General features: G+C 38.2%; 1 protein-coding gene and 1 long non-coding RNA gene across 3 annotated transcripts in view; one reads left to right on the forward strand and one right to left on the reverse strand.

The window, feature by feature from the left end:
• Positions 1-17056, forward strand: part of SLC25A21 (solute carrier family 25 member 21) — a 560688-nt gene that overhangs the window by 394791 nt on the left and 148841 nt on the right. The window lies entirely within an intron of this gene.
• The window catches only part of LOC139437929 (uncharacterized), a 29145-nt gene continuing 19388 nt past the window's right edge, over positions 7300-17056 (reverse strand). The window contains exons 3-6 of the long non-coding RNA XR_011647810.1: positions 10818-11367; positions 9185-9318; positions 8720-8868; positions 7300-7397 (exon numbers count right to left, since the gene is read on the reverse strand). This is a non-coding gene — a long non-coding RNA (uncharacterized lncRNA). The remainder of the gene's footprint in view (positions 7398-8719; positions 8869-9184; positions 9319-10817; positions 11368-17056) is intronic.

Genomic DNA, 17056 nt, shown 5'->3' on the forward strand with positions numbered 1-17056 from the left:
TTCACACTTTCCCCCAGTACATTCAGTGGGTTTGGGCAGGATATATATAAAGTCCAGCATCTGACCCTGCAATATCATTTAGGACAACTCAAAGTTCCAAAAATGCCCCACCTCACATCTCTTCTTCCCTCTCCGTGTGCTCAGCAACTACTGTGGCCACTTTCTCCACCTCAATGCTACAATTTCTTCTATTACTAGTCACAATAATTTTATAGTAGAATATCAGTAAGTCTACTCTAATCCATATTTTATTCCTCCATTCTGTGGACCATGGGATGGTGATGTCTATTCCACCTCTAGATCAAGAGGGAGCTTAGATTCCACATCGATCATGGATGCAATTCCTCTGCTTACAGTTGCTGGCACTCTTGATTCCCTGGTGTGGTGGTTGACCATCTTCACCTCTTTGTTAGTTGACCTGGGTAAGTCCAATGAACCAGAGAGTAGGAGTCTCAACTCTGATGAGGCTCAGGGCCCACCTGGCACATGAACAGTTCAGAGATTCAAGTCCCCTGGGTATGCACCATCCCTAGCACCAACCACTGTTCAATAAAAGTGACAGAAGAGTCATGTGTAGGAAGGTCACATCTGAGTCCAGCTCCATCACACTCAAGAGCACAAATTCCAAAGTAGGGCCCTCTGACATGGCACATATCTCCAAATCCATCTGCCATGACCATGTACCCTGTGAATCTCCATAGCCTTCAGGAGAACCAGCAGCTAGGGTTGAATCTACTTTGGCTCTCTCTGAGGTCCTGCTGAGGTATGCATAAGCATTACCCCTCTGATACCTCCCGACTCTTTTTGAAAGACTCCTTGCCATATAAACTCATTTGTCTTTGCCATTTCCCCCTTTTATTCAAGGTCAAAAACAGGTTTTGACACTTGATCCAACATGTAGGTTGAAATATTCTGCTGGTCTGAGTTGACCCTTTTATTCAAGGTCTCTTCCTAGTTGCATCACCAGTTAGTGACTGGTAATAATCCCTTGGTGCCAAGGAGGATCATCCCCAGGAGTCAGGTCCGACGCTGGGGGGAAGTGTACCCTCACTTTTTGAGAATTCCATTTCCCTATACTAGACAATCATTATTTTTATTTATTTGGAGGAGCTCAGTATATATTAAAGGTACAAATCCTTTGGCTATTGGGTAGATGGCAAAGATTTTCCCAGCTTATCATTCGTCATACAACTATAGTTTCTTATACCTTTAAGAAATTAGTGATTTTTGAAGATTGTGATTTTGTGATTTTATCTAGCTTTTCCTTTTTGATACCCAGACATTCTCTAACCTCAAGATTATAAACATTTTCTTAGGTTTTTAAAAATATTTAAATCTTTAATCTATTTGAGAATTTTTAAATTGCTTTTTTTTACAAATATTAAACTTCCACATTTACATCATCTAGATTTTCTGTTCTTTTTTATCCGCCCTGTTCTGGTTCATTAATTTATCTATGTCTATGCCAGGACTATATTCTATAATTATTATATTTTAGGGTGCTTTGGAAGTATTTAGAAATATGCCCTGAAGTATAAATTCAAACTCTTTACATGGTGTTCACAGCCTTCCCTGGTATGACCCTCCCTTTTCCCCTGACCATCTTTTCTTTTACATGCTGGTGAAATTATTTCCCCCCATATCTTTATGTGTGGTATGTGTGTGTGCATGCATGTGTTTGAGTATAAAATATCACACCCACCACACTGATATTGTACTCCTTTCTGTCAGTCTCCCCTCTTCCATCCCAAAGATGTTTTTTCCTCACGGTCATGTCTCATTTAACTTTTTATTCCAGTTACCTGTGTCTGGCACTGAGCAGAGACACACAGAACTAAGTCAACAAATGAATGAAACTCTTAACACCGTTATCATATTATGAAAATGAAATAAAGATGATAATTTTTGCTGTATAAAGACCACTCCCTTTAACACACTATGATAATGACCTTGATGCCTGATTAAATATTTTGAGGTCACCTAGTAAAGAAGGATTAGCAAATTCTTGCTATCACTCTGGTGATGCAGTACCTTACATTGACAATATGCCTATATTTATGGCAAGTGGGATCAAAATCATGTTATTTTACCCAAAACATGTATAAAGTTAGAGAAATCATGGCATATCATATAGTCACTAAAAGTGCCCCTATCCAGTTAAACAGTAATATCAGCTTTGCCAAGCTCTGTAAAACTGTAACAGATATCTCTTGAATTGGATGTGGGAGTTCCTTAGCCAGGCTCTTTGTTTCATGTGTGTTTTAGAAAAAAATTTGATGTTTCTGCTTTGATATCAAATAATATAACAAACATACAGTATGTGTGGTCCTTGCATAGTAAAATTGGCTTTTTCCTATACCGTATGTGTAATTGCTCCTAGAGCAAATTGACATTCTTTCGACAATGTCTTTAGATCTGGATATGTTAGCCAGAAGCCAGAGATCACTACTTTTAAAGATGGAAATATTTGTAAAAATACAAAAGAAAAAGGTGCCTATTATTTTTCATACAGAGCAAGAGCATTTCATAGCCTTAGGTTAAACAAGAAAAAACAAAAAACTGAAAAAGAAAAAACCTTTAACACATAATGCACTGATTTTCTTTCCCTAGCAAAAATAGTTCACCTCTATTTTAATTCCATTTTTAGAGTACACTCTGCTTTAAAAGAGGATGCTTTTCTCAATTAGTAAGAAAATGAAATAGTAATGATAGGTTTAAAGATTAGAAATAGAATACATATTCTATTTAATTAGGGGTATTAAAAAATGAAAAATATCATAAAACTTTGTTTTTGATGTTTTGCCTTTTATCACTGTAATAGGTGTTCCCTATATGTACAGTGGCAAGACAATTTCTTTCATTCCTTCCTCAGTGTTTATATCCTTTTTTTTTTCATTTTTCATTTTGTCTTCAAAAAAGTTTTAGATCACTGTAAAGTCACATATACAATATAGGGGACTCCCATATATCCAACATCAAGCCCTTTTCCCCCTTCCCCAGCATTGATCATTTTACATGTTCATGTTATATTTGCTGCAGCTGGTGTACAGATATTGAAACATAGCTACCAAACGTGGTCCCATTTTGGTTTACATTATGGTTTATATTTTAGACTGTACAATTTTTTAAACTTTTAGTTACATTATGGTTTACATTATGGTTTACACTTTAGCCTATAGATTTATTTTTTTAAGATATATTTTTTATTTATTTATTCCCCGCCCCCCTTGCTTGCTGTCTGCTTTCTGTGTCCATTTGCTGCATGTTCTTCTGTGTCTGCTTGTCTCCCTGTGTTGCGTCATCTTGCTGTGCCAGCTATCTGCAGGCGCAGGCCATCAGCTCTCCGTGGGTGTGGGCCAGCTTGCCTTCACAAGGAGGCCCTGGGAAGCACCTCCCATGTGGTAGATGGGAGCCCAATCGATTGAACCACATCTGCTTCCCTAGCCTATAGAATTTTGTACATCTTTGGTGAAATTTAACATGTCCTATATCCATCATTGCACGATCTTTTGGAACACTTCCATTGCCCCCTAGTTACCCTGCTTCCATCTATTCTATTCCTCACTCCGCCTCCCCTCTAGGCCCACAGTGACAACCAAGCTTCAAGCTTCACTGCCTGAAGGACAAGATTCACAGATATTTGCAACAATGCTGAGGGCTTGACACACTAGACTGTCCTCCCTCATTGGGAGCCACCAATTCTCTTGAGAGACACAATTCCTTTTGTTTGATAACATCAGGCCTCCCCAGGTTGGGGTATACCTTCCCACTCATTGTATGGATCTCCACCCAATGATACAACACACTATGACAAGATGAGCACTCACATACTCCCTAGAAGCCTGCTCCTGTACCAGATGCCCCCCATTAAGCACCTCAAACAGGCAACCCTTCCTTATTGTATTTCTAAAGAGTTTTCTCAACATTATAGTTTCAACCACATACCCGACAATCTCCCATATTCATCTGTTTCCCCCAACCTTTCCCCCAAATCCTTGGACTATCTGACCCATCCTCCCAACCCTAGCCCACCTCAACCTGCAAAGCCCCAGCCAAAAGTATCCCTATGCCCCATCTTATCCCTTCCCTGTACAAATACTTACCTATACTTTATCATAGATTTCACCTATGTAGGTGTCAGCTCATAACCTTTCTCTTCCCCTCAATTTCCTTTAGGCCTATCATCCAGTCTCTAGCTCTCTGAGACAGTTTGGTTTGCTTATTTCATGTCAGAGAGGTCATGTAGTATTTGTCCTTCAATGCCTGCCTTGCTTTACTCAACATAAGGTCCTCAAAATTCATCCATGTTATCCCATGTGTTTGTACTGTATCTCTTCTTATAGCTGAGTAGTATTTCATTGTATGTATATACCACGTTTTGTTTATCCATTTGTCTCTTGATGGGCATTTGGGTTGATTCCAACTTTTGACAATAGTGAATAATGCTGCTTTGAACATTGGTGTGCATATATCTGTTTGTGTCCTTGTTTTCAGTTCTACTGGGTATATACCCAGCAGTGGAATTGTGGGTCATATGGCAAATCTATAGCTAGTTTTTTTGGGAAACCACCAAACTGTCCTCCAGAATGGCTGGATTCTTCTGCATTCGCCCACATACATAGAGGCCAGATTGCTCTGCTGCCTGCAGGAAGGATAGCACTAGTCAGCGTGACTGTCGGCATACTTAAGATGAATCATCATGCCTGTTTTTTCCTATCTTCTACAAGTTAAAGGTTTTGAAAGATAGACCTTTTCAGTTGTTGAAAAGTCTGAAAGTTTGTTAACACCCTTGGAATCTGCACAGATCTCCCAATGGTACCCAGTGGTACTCACGTCCATTCTTAGAAATGCATTCCTCATATGCTCCAAGAGACAACAGCAACCTCATATGGGTCCAGATTCCTTATTTCCTTAGAAGAGTCTTAGTGTTCTTAAAAACAAAAATACATATACTTTTAGTAAAAACATTATTTTTCAACCCAGATTTACAGAGGTGAGGTAAAAATGTTTAAAAAATGGCCTTCCAAATTCTGGATAAGGATTTCTATTATGAAGGAATCATCATATTTAATTAGCTACTATCAAAGAGGCCATCATTGTTTTCCTTAATGGAGAAGGAAAAATGCACAGAGAATAAAAGTAGAAAAAGAATATGTCACTGTTGCCAATCACCACAATTCTTTACTTTTCTCTGCTTTGACAAAAACAAACTATTAGGTCCATCTACTGTAATAATGTGACTTACAAAAACATAAAGATATAGACTGGTTGATTGGGTGCCTTCAAAACCAATATGATGAGATTTATCCCAGGGAGGCAAGGGTGATACAACGTAAGAAAATCAATTAATGTAATAGACCACACTAACAGAATGAAGGAAAAAAACACATGACCATCTCAATTGATGCAAAAAAGGCTTTTGACAAAATCCAGCACCCCTTCTTGATAAAACACATAGAAAAATAGGAATAGAAGGAAACTTCCTCAACATGAAAAAAACATATATGAAAAACTCACAGCTAACATCCTACTTAAAGCATGTATGAAAAACCCACAGCTAATATCAGGAACAAGACAAAAATGTCCACTATCCCCACTGTTATTCAACATTTTCTGGAAGTTATAATTTGAGCAATTAGGCAAGGAAAAGAAATAAAAGGCATCCAAGTTGGAAAGGAAGAAGGAAAACTTTACCTATTTGCAGATTACACGATTCTGTATACAGAAAATCCTGAGACATCCACAACAAGCTTCTAGAGCTAATAAATTGATTCAGCAAAGTAGCAGGGTAAAGGAACAATATCCAAAAATCAGTAGTCTTTCTATACACTGGTAATGAACAATTGGAAGAAGAAATCAAGGGAAAAAATCATTTACAATAGTAACTAAAAGAATCAAATATCTAAGAATAAAGATTTATTCAAGAATGTAAAGAAAAGGCTTGTACTCAGAAAACTATACAACATTGCTAAAGGAAATCAAAGAAGATATAAATAAATGAAAGGACATTCATATTCATGAACTGGTAGACTAAATATTGTTGAGGTGTTAATTCTACCCAAAGTGACTTACAGATTCAGTGCAATCCCAATAAAATTTCCAACTTTCTTTTCAGAAATGGAAAAGCCAATCATCAAATTTATGTGGATGGTTAAGGGGCCCTAAATAGTCAAAGCCATCTTGAAAAATAAGAACAAACTTGTAAACTCACACTTCCTGATATCAAAACCTATTACAAAGCCACAGTAATCAAACAGCATGGTACTAGCCCAAGGATAGATATATAGACCAATGAAATCAAACTGAGAGCTCAGAAATCAATTCACATTTATGGCCAACTGATTTTTAACAAGGGGGCAAAGACCCCTCAATTGGGAAAGAATAGTCTCTTCAACAAATAGTGCTGGAAAAACTGGATCTCCATTTGCAAAAGAATAAGGTGGACCCCTACCTCATACCATATACAAAAACCAACTCAAAATAGATCAAAGAACTAAATATAAGAGCCAGAACTATAAAGCTCCTAGAAGAAAATGTAGGGAAGAATCTTCATGATCTTGAACTAGGCAATGGTTTCTTAAACTTTACATCCAAAGTACTAGCAACAAAAGAAAAAAAATGGATAAATAGAACCTCATCAAAATTAAAAACTTTTGGATCTCAAAGGACTTTATCATGAAAGCAAAATGACAATCTACAAAATGGGAGAAAATATTTGGAAACCAAATATCCAATAAAGGTTTAATATCCAGAATATATAAAGAAATCATTCAACTCAACAACAAAAAGGCAAACCCAATTTAAAAATGGGCAAAATACTTGAATAGACATTTCTCCAAAGAAGATATGCAAATGGCCAAAAAGCACATCCGAAGATGCTCAACATCATTAGTCATCAGGGAAATGAAAATCAAAATCATGATGAGATGCCATTTCACACCCACTAGAATGGCTACATTAAAAATATGGAAATCTGTAAGTATTGGAGAGGAACACTCATTTATTGCTGGTGGGAATGTAAAATGGTGCAGCCACTGTGGAAGACAGTTTGGTGATTCCTCAGGAAGCTAAGTATAGAATTGTCATATAATCCAGCTATCCTGCTACTAGGCATATACCCAGAAAAACTGAAAACCAGAAATCAACAGATATTTGCATACCAATTGTATTAGTCTGCCAAAGGCTGCCAGTGCAAAGTACCAGAAATCTGTTGGCTTTTATAAAGGGTATTTATTTGGAGTAAAATCTTACAGTTACAAGGCTGTAAAAAGTCCAACTCAAGGTTGCCTTCTCACCAAAGTCAGTTGCCATGTGTTGAAGCAAGATGGTTACCAATCTCTGGCTGGTCTCTGCCTTCCCCTCAGGGTTTCTTCCTCCTCTTGAGGCTCTGCTTCTTCCTGATTTCAGGTGCAGGCATAGGGCTTGTTTCTCAGGGCTTCCTATATCAGTCTCAGCTCTCTTCCCAAAGTCAGCTGTAAACTATCAGACAAAACAGTTTCTCTCTCCCTGAGGCTTTACCTGTTTTGAGCTTTCTCCTCTCTGTCACATGGAAGGATCAAAAATGAAAAAGTTTTCTCTTCCATGTTTCTTCTTGAATGATTGTCCCTTTATAACAGATCCAGCAAGGGGGTTGGGACTCAACCTGAGTCATACCTTACTGACATAGTCGAATCAAAAAGCTCAAATCTTAACAGGTAATCTAATCAAAGTTCCCTCAACTGAATTTATAATCAGAGTATCATACCCAAAGGAATAGGTTAACTTAGAAACATAATATTTATCTTTTTGGGATTCATAAAATAATGTCAAACTGCCACTCCAATGTTCAAAGCAGCATTATTCAAAATTGCCAAAAGATGTAGCAACCTGTGTTCATCAACCAATAAATAGATAAACAAAATGTGGTATATATGTGCAATGGAATACTATTCAGCCATAAAAAGGAATGAAGTTCTGATACATATGATGACATAGATGAAACTTTAAGAACATCATGTTGAGTGAAATAAGCCAAACATAAAAGGATGATTTTTGTATGATCTCACCAAAATGAAATGAGAATAAGCAAAATTCATGGGATCAGAATCTAGAATATAGGTCACCAGGGGATGATGTGGGGGTAAGGATTAGAGAGTTAAGGCTTAAAATGTTCAGAGTGTTTATTTGGGGCAGTGGAAGAGTTTGGTAATGGACAGTGGTGATGGTAGCACAACATTGCAAATGTAATTAACAGCACTGAATTATATATTTGAAAGTAGTTAAGTGAGAAAATTTTAGGTTGTATATATGTTATTAGAATAAAAAATCCATGAAACTGCACAACACAAAGAACCCCAATTTCAACCATGGACTATAAGTAGTAGAACAATTATAAAAATGTGCTTTCATCAGTTGTAACAGATGTACCACACCAGTGCAAGGTGATAATAATAGGGTGATGTTTTAGTTTGCTAAAAGCTACTGGAAGCAATGTACCAGAAATGTATTGGCTTATATAATGGGAATTTATTAGATTAAAAGCTTAAAGTTCCAAGGTTTGGAAAAATGTCCAAATCAAGGCATCAGGCAAAGCTCTCTCCTTAAAGTTCAGCTGCTGGCAATCCTAGACTTGTGCCACATGGCAAGGCACAATGGCAGCTCTGCCATTCTCTGCCTTCTCCTTCAGACTCACTTTTCCCCCAAGGTCACTGTGATCAGGCACTTGGTGGTGTCCACTCACCTCTTCCCTCTACTCCAGGCCTCATTATTTCAACTTCTGGGTTCCTCTGTCTGTGGCTTTTTCTCTCTATTGGATTCTGGAGGCTTCTCAGTGTTTCTGCAGCTCTTTTCTGTGTCTTTGCATGTGTATTCCTCCATTCATAAAGGACTCTGGTAAGAGGATTAAGACCCACCCTAGGTCATGCCCTACTGAAGTAATCTAATCAGAAGGAAGGTCCCTTATCTGAATCTAATCAAAGGGTTCAATCTACAATAGTTTTACATGCACAGGAATGGATTAGCTTTAATAAAAGGATTTTCTGGGATCCACCCAGCTTCGAATTGTCACAGGTTGTATATGGGAATTCTGCATTTTATGCATGAGTTTTCGGTAAACCCACAACTTCTCAAAAAATACAAATGAAAAATCAAGAAAGTTTCATTTTATAAACTTACCTGGTAGATCACAGCTAGAATCTTTACTTACCATGTACCTCACTTCCCTTTGTTTCAAAGTTATCTTGTGAAAGGTTTTCTAGTCTCTTTTGTACTTGTTCACAAATGGATGCTGGGATTATAAAATGTGCCAGTGTAGAATGGCTCGCTCTAGTAGCCGTTCTTCTGGAAATAGAAGGGGAAAAAGAGTTAAATAGAATTTAAGATATTCTACTGAAATGTGTAAAGAAAGACATAAGCTAATATTTAGTTTTTTCACCAAGCACTATTATTTTCAGGATAGCACTATATCTGTATTTTGTATGTGATACATTAAACTCCAGAGAAGTTCAATAATTTGTCTGAGGTCACACAGGTGTTAATGGAGTACCATAGTCTTTTCTGTGACAACATATCATATTTCATCAATAATCAAAATTTTTAAATTGAATGGAAAGTAGCCAATGTGGAAATAGTGGTAATAAATTCCTGATTTTTAAATGTCTATTTTAAAACCGTCAGTAGTACTACCCTCAAATCATATAGCCATTTGAAGCAACTTTTGTCTCTCTCTTCACATGCAAAATCCCTGAGATATCGTATATGTTCAGTCAACCAAATCTTGGCGATTCTGAGGCAACACCACAAACCTCTGATAACTCCAGCTGCTGCCCTCCCTACCCCTTACAGATAACTCCATGTCATTGACAATTGTTTTCATGGTTTTCACTCAGTCTACTCTCATCCTGTATATTCTTTAGTGTTCTTATGAGAAAAGTTCTTGAGCATTGGTTTGCCTAAAGCAACTAGGAAACAAGGTCAGATTAAACTTAGTCTCAAATGAGAAACACGTTGATTGCTGGTGCCTTCAGAAATTTGGTATTCTTCAGAAAGTATTGCGTAGAAAATATGTGGTTGCATTTTGGGGACTTTTGAACTGTGTTTTGTTTCACGATTTGTTTTCTGTAACCACTGATGCTGCCCCAAGTATTATCTTACAATCAGACCACTTGGTGATTATAATATTTTCTAGTTAAATGACATTTAAGGCCTTGTTTTATGAGCTCCAGCATAATTGGCTAATTTGGTAAACTCCAGATGTGTGAGATAATGTGCCACTCGCTTAAGTGCCTTTCAGACGGCATAAATTGCACAGCCCCGGGAGGTATAATCACTCCCTCTTGTTTTCATTAAGAAGGGGAATGAGTGGCTTTTGACATAGACAAAGGAAGTGGGTCGTCTACACTAAATCGACAACTTGGTAAGATTTGAACATATTCTTTTTATAGAATATATCCACTGCATATCTTTGTCACTGCAAGATCTTTGGCTTAATTTGGTGCCTTAGTGGGTCTTCTTTTTTTAAAGTGGTTTACTTAATCTCACATAGCAGGGTTTAAAGCACCTTCTGTAAATAGAAAGTCCTACCCCTATAGAAAGCCCCATGTGTAAATAGTCTCTGGAAACTGTCCCCTCACCTTCATGTGAAAGTGAGAGGAAGTCTTGGATTTAAAGGACCAATGGTGGAGCTAACTCTTGCCACAGCCAGGAATTATAGTTTGAGCAGTCAGCATCCTCACCACCTAAATGAAGTTCCAACTGCACAAGGCCCATTAATTTGCTGCTGCCTTTTTCCCTCTCCTCTTGACCCCCTTTCATTATCCAATGGAAATGAACTCATCTACCTCGAATTGCCGGGCTGGAGCAGTGCAGGTGGTTCTTGGCATCACTATTCCCTGGATCCTGGAGCTGGTCCCCCATGTCTGACTATAGGGACGGATGAGTTCATGTATAGGTGAACCAGGGGTCATTGTAGACTTACTACCCCTGAACCAAAGCAAGGTCTTCACCCCTATGAGGTGCTGCAGGCTACTTCTTAGACCTTTGTGCAGATATCTGCAACTGAAAATCAATTGTGTGCCCATCGTTGGGTGTTGACTGGTTTACACAAGTGAATTCCTCCTATGGTGGATACAAATGTGCATCCTGACTTCTGTGATGAGTTTCTCGGTGCCTTGATTGCCTACAACCCAATTCATCATTTATTTCTCCTCTTTTCCTTTTTGTTTTATGGAAGAAGCCCTTCTTAGTACCCACTGGACCTGACTTGAGTGTTCCCTTGTTTTGATGTGGTAACAATGTTCAGGAAAGGTCCCAGCTTCTCTTGCTCCCATAATACAGAGTTCAGCTCTGACCTTCCTGATCTTCTGAATGAGACACAAATGTCCTCCTTACCTAGAAAAAAGAGAGAGAGAAAAAAATAACAGAGCAAGTTAGTGTTTGGAGAATCAACTATAGCAAATTTAGCTGACAGGTCTTGTGAGTGGGACAGGACCAGGTCCAGAATGTGACATCTAGTAGACTGAAGACATTGTCTTCTTCCAAGTCTTCTGTTTTGGAAAGTGAGCTAAAGGATGATCTCAGTTCAGAAATGAACCTGCTATTATTGTTCTTGAATGATCTGCATTCCTTTCTAAAGTGTTTTATGTAAGCCTTAGTATATTACACTAATATAAACTTTTAGTCATATATGTTGGCCTTCCACAGAAAGCTTTTATTATATTGCTAAGAACTTTAAACTTAGATTATTTAGCAATTCAGTTTTGAAAATGAAAGAAGGAAAGGTAAGGAGAAAGAATTCAAGAGAAGACTAGATAGTGGCTTATATCAATAGTTCTTAAAAAGCAGGTATTTGGTGCATTATCTGGCATTTATGTTTGACCAGATTATTTTTACACTACTCCTGAGACAAATAGCTGTTGATTTAAGCCATAATGGGCTGTGACAGCTGTCCTCACTCTTTAAAATCAGGGACTAGATGATGAACTGTCAGAGCGCTCAGATAGCAGAATCCTATGCTTCAGTGTCCCAGAACTCCCTTTCCTTTTCTAAATCAGAGATCCTTTGCTCTGCCCTCAGAGCGACCTTTAAAATGGTTTCAGCTCCTAGATCTCCCTCCTGTCTTCACCATCAACTGCTAGCTGACAGTCACACTCCTATTTCCCCAGCCTCTCACTAACAACGCTTTCTGACTCTCTGACTAGCCTTTGGCAAGGATTTAACTGTTGCCAAAGAGTAAGTGAAAACATTGGCAATGATGTCAGACATCAGCAAGGCCTGATTAAGAGACCAAACACAGCCTCTCCCAGCTGGTGGCACTGACAAGCAGGAAAGGAGGATCAGCTGCTTGGGAAGAAGTAGTTGTCTTTCCGGAAGTTTGGTGTCCTCGGTTCAGAGTCCGAGCATATATTCTTAACTTTTTATAGACTATTGATGGGGTTGGGAGGGTTCCATGCCCAGTGAGAGATGTCCCACTGGAAATATTTTCAGGCCCTTGTTTTAACTTATTCTTGGTTTCTGGTGGCTAGAAGTCAAGAGTCACCTTGGGGAAAAAATATGTCTTTGCCAAAACCAAAATGCTTCTTCTAGTGGTTGTTTAATGGTATGTTTTCAGATGAAAATCTCTTAAAATCACTCTTATACCTTTTCTTTTTTCTCTTATAGGAGAGGATAACTTATGCATGATTTGACATAGGCAAGGTTAAATGGGTTAACATTTTACCTCTATCACTGGTATCACCTACTCTCTCTGATTCTGTGGAACTACATCATTCAATATACTCAGTTTTTGACAGAAAGTCTTCTATTCCTGGTTAAGTGCAAAAGTGATCTCATTTTATTTTCCTTGGAAAGAAAAAACTCATGTGGGTTTTTAATATTCTAGAACACTGTTAAGAAGTTATGAGCATTGGGAAGTTATGTACACACACATACATAACTGCATATATGATTTAAATTTGAATCGAATTGCTTAGAGTTTATATTATTACATTTTTCTCTGTAAATCCCGTGAGTCAAATGCTATGTGAGAATCCATGAGTGTCTGTTAATTATTATCAGCTACTACCCAATTTCTGCTCAGGAACCTGTTTAGTCACCCAATTACAAATACCCCTGTCATCCAACCATGAATTTTTTGGCTGGTCCCAAGTCCTTAGCTTTATCTTTCCTCCAAGTATTTAAGGTGGTTTCAAACTGGAGAAAGGGAGAAGACACTATTGCTACAAAAGTGACTATATTCAAAACCATTGTTAGCCATTTTGGTCCTTTACTATTTGTGAAATGTGTTCACATGTTACCTCACTTGTTGTGTGTGAAAAGGCTGAACCTGCCCTGACACTTAGAGAGGGCAGGCCTTCCACCCCATTGTTCAGGAAGAGTGTTTCTACCCCAGTGTTTAGAGTTTAGAGCCTGTGCCCCAGAGATTGCAGGGAGTTTGGCCACCACCCCAGTTTTCTCAAAGGTTGGAGCCTCTTTCCTGGGGATTGTGGAGAATCTGGCTACCACCTCAGTACTTGGAGAGGGTGGAACATTAATCCCGTGGTGTTCAGGAAGAGCATGGCCACTGTGCAAGCACTTGGATAGGGTGGGGCTGCAGCTTCATCAGGCCCAGAGGAAAAAACATCATTCCATAGATGACTCTCAGAGCTTGAAGTCTAATGAAGTATGCCTGGCTGTTTCAGATTTGTTTGGACCCTGTGATTTCTGCTTTCCTTTCTATTTCTCCCTACTGGAATGGGAATATTTATCCTATGCCTGTCTCTCCATTTTGTATCAGGTTTCTATAGGTTTCACAAGCTTTTGGAATATTATGATGGGATTAATGTGCTTTGCATGTCAAAAGAACATGTCTTTTTGAGGTCCAGAGGATGGAGCGGGGTGGTTTGAAGCTATGCGTACCTCAGAAGGACACATTTTTAAATCTAATCTATCCCTATTGGTGTAAACCCATTATAAGTAGGACCTTTTATGAGGCTACTTCAATTAAGGTGTGACCTGCCTTATTCAGCATCCTATTGATGAAATCCTTTTAAATGAAGTAAAATACATAGAGAAAGAAAAGAAGTCACAGAAGCAAGAAACTGAAAACAAAACCTGGAAGAGAAGGAAGAGACCAGCAGATGCTGCCATGTGCCTTGCCATGAGACAGAGGAGCCAAGGATTGACTGCAGCTAGCCTTCAGGAAGAAAGTATTACCCTGAGGATGCCTTGATTTGGACATTTTCTCTGCTTTGGAAAAAAAATAAACCTCTAAACTAATAAATTCCCATGTTTACACCAACACATTTCATGGTATTTGCTGGAGCAGCCAAGGAAACTAAAGCAGGTAATAAACAGAAGAAACTCGTGAAATACTAGTTAAGACATTTAGCCAATTTCCTGGAATAAAGATATCAGAGAGGGCTGAAAAATTACCATCTGATTGCAATATACGTTGAACTTTGTGGTCACCAAAACCTAGAGCAGATGCCAGCCATATGCAGTGTCCTTGTTTCCCTGCTGATGAACACTATGTTCATACTTCTCCATGTCTGACCACAGAGAATTCACAGTAAAACAAAACCCTGGGTACCAGGAAATCTAATGTAGTCACAGTCTCAGTATTAAACAAAAAATGAGATAGAGTATGAGAGTTTTGGAATCTCTTAAAGAAAGGCCATAAATTTGTGTCAGATGAATGAGTTCCTTGATTTCTTTATGTAAAGTCCTTTCTAAATTAGAAGAATCAAGAGCCAAGATGAAAGAAAAGGACATGCAATTATGTTATTACCATTTTGTATACTTTATCAGTGAATTGATTAACATCTGTTTCAAAATCCAATCAATAAAATTCCCAGAAGTTGACCCCATTTATACTGTAACCAAAATGAAAAGAATGCTACAATATTACATTAAGCATAGGACATATTAATAACTAGAGATTTGGCTTTTTGTGTAAAACCAACCATGTGTTAGATTACAAAAATGTTTCTTCACCCCTGCTCACTCCTTAATCTCCATGATCTAGCTTCTATCTACACCCATATTTGCAAACTACTCTCTCAGAGGCCACCACAGAACTCATATCCTTTTTCATAGAATCTGAGACACTGATGATTGTAATATGTGCTATTATTTTATGTACTATTAGAAACGAAAATGCTAGCAAATCCCTAAAATGAATTAACAGTGGATCTGGATGTTTAATGGTAAGTAGAGTTTTAAATAACTTTAGTGTTTTGGGCATAGATGACAGATGATGTCCAAATTATGTCACATTCACATTCAGAAATCTTGGTCAGCAGCCATTCAGATGGTCCCCAGTGATCCCCAACCTTCTGGCTTTTTGATAAATCTCTTCCTCTAAATATGAGCTAGACTTATTGTCTCTTCCAATGAAGGGAATATGGCAGAAGTTATAAGTTGTCACTTTTGAGGTTAAGATATATAAAGATGGTGGCTTCCATCTTGGGGACCTGTTCTTGTTCTTGTTCTCTTGATCTCTTGTTTGTTGACTTGCTCTGAGGTGAGCTGCCCTATTGATAGGCCTATGTGGCAATGAACTAAGAGAGACCTCAAGCCAACAGCCAGTGAGGAATTAAAAAGAACTGAATCTTTCCAACAACCACATGAGTGAACTTAGAAGTGAATCCTCTACCAGTCAAGGTCTTCAGATAAGACTTCAGCTTGACTACAACCTCATGAGAGACAGTGAGCCATTGGCAAATACCTAAACCATACCCCTGTTCTGATCCACAGAAATTATGTGATATTAAAAGTCTGTTGTTTTAAACCACTAAGTTTGGGGGATGTTTGTTACACAGCAATAGATAACTACTGCAATACATAAAAACAAATCTGAGACCCTTCACACAATATTTATTTGGGTCCCTCCATATCTGGTTTGGGTCTCACAATCTTTGTCTTACCTAGCATCCCCACATGCAACTTAGGTTCCAGCCCTTCTAACTAATTATAACTCCTGAAATGACCTTTGTCTGCTTTCTCCTTGTGCATGTTCATCAAAAATGCTCTCTCCCTCTCTATAAATACCCAACTCATATACTACCTTCCCTTTGATGCCTTCACTCATCATCCAAAGTGGAAATAATTTCCTTCATTTGTTCTCTTATGGCACTTTGCTCCTCCAGGATAGCATTTATCTTTGGAGTCAAAGAGTCCTGAATTAAAATCCCACTTGTAAGTTTTGGAACCTTGGGTATTGGGTATTAAATCGTGTCCTCCAAAAAAGAGATGTTCAAGTCTTAATCCATGTTCCTGTGGATGTGAACCCATTTGTAAATAGGAACGTTAAAGATCTCATTTAAAGGAAGCTAGATTGAATCAGGGTGGACCTTAAGACATCTAGCTGTAGTCCTAATAAAGAGAGGAAATCTAGAAGGAGACATAGATAATGTTAGAGGAAGCCAGAAGTCAGAGAGAGTTGCAGGAGGAGACAAGAAGAAAGTTCACTGTGTGACAGGAGGCAGAGATGCAAGCCAAGAAACCCCAAGGATTGTAATAAGGCAGCACCAGCCTGATGCAGACTTCGGGAGAAAGCATGACCTATAGAGATTTTGCTTTGGTACTTTCAGCCTCCAAAATTGTGAACCAATGAATTCCTGTTGTTAAACAAACAGTTTGTTGCTATTTGTCATAGCAGACTTCACAAACTAAGACATTGGTCAGATTATTTGTCCTCATTACACTTCACTTTCTTCATTTGTGATATAGAGATAATAATTGTAGCTGTGTTGCTGGGTTTCTAGCACTCAGGAATATACATCATAGATAAATATGCATACAACAAACACCCCTGGTTTTCAGTGGAGACCCAGAAATTCCACTCACAAGAGTATGGGCTTTGCCCTAGGAATAAGGACAAAACTTAAATGCATCACCTCTAATAAAGGATAAATGAAGGTGATCTGCTGGATTTCATCTTCTTGCCATCTGGCTCTTCAATATTTTTGCACAATGTCTGGCATTCAATAAAAAAATTTACAGGGCCTTAGAATAAAAGAAAGACCAAATGACTAAATATTAAGAAAAACAGAAACAATAATTCATTCAAATTTTGAAGTTATCAGAAAAGGACTTCTTA

Source organism: Dasypus novemcinctus, chromosome 3 (assembly GCF_030445035.2).
Source record: "Dasypus novemcinctus isolate mDasNov1 chromosome 3, mDasNov1.1.hap2, whole genome shotgun sequence".
Lineage (NCBI taxonomy): Eukaryota > Metazoa > Chordata > Mammalia > Cingulata > Dasypodidae > Dasypus > Dasypus novemcinctus.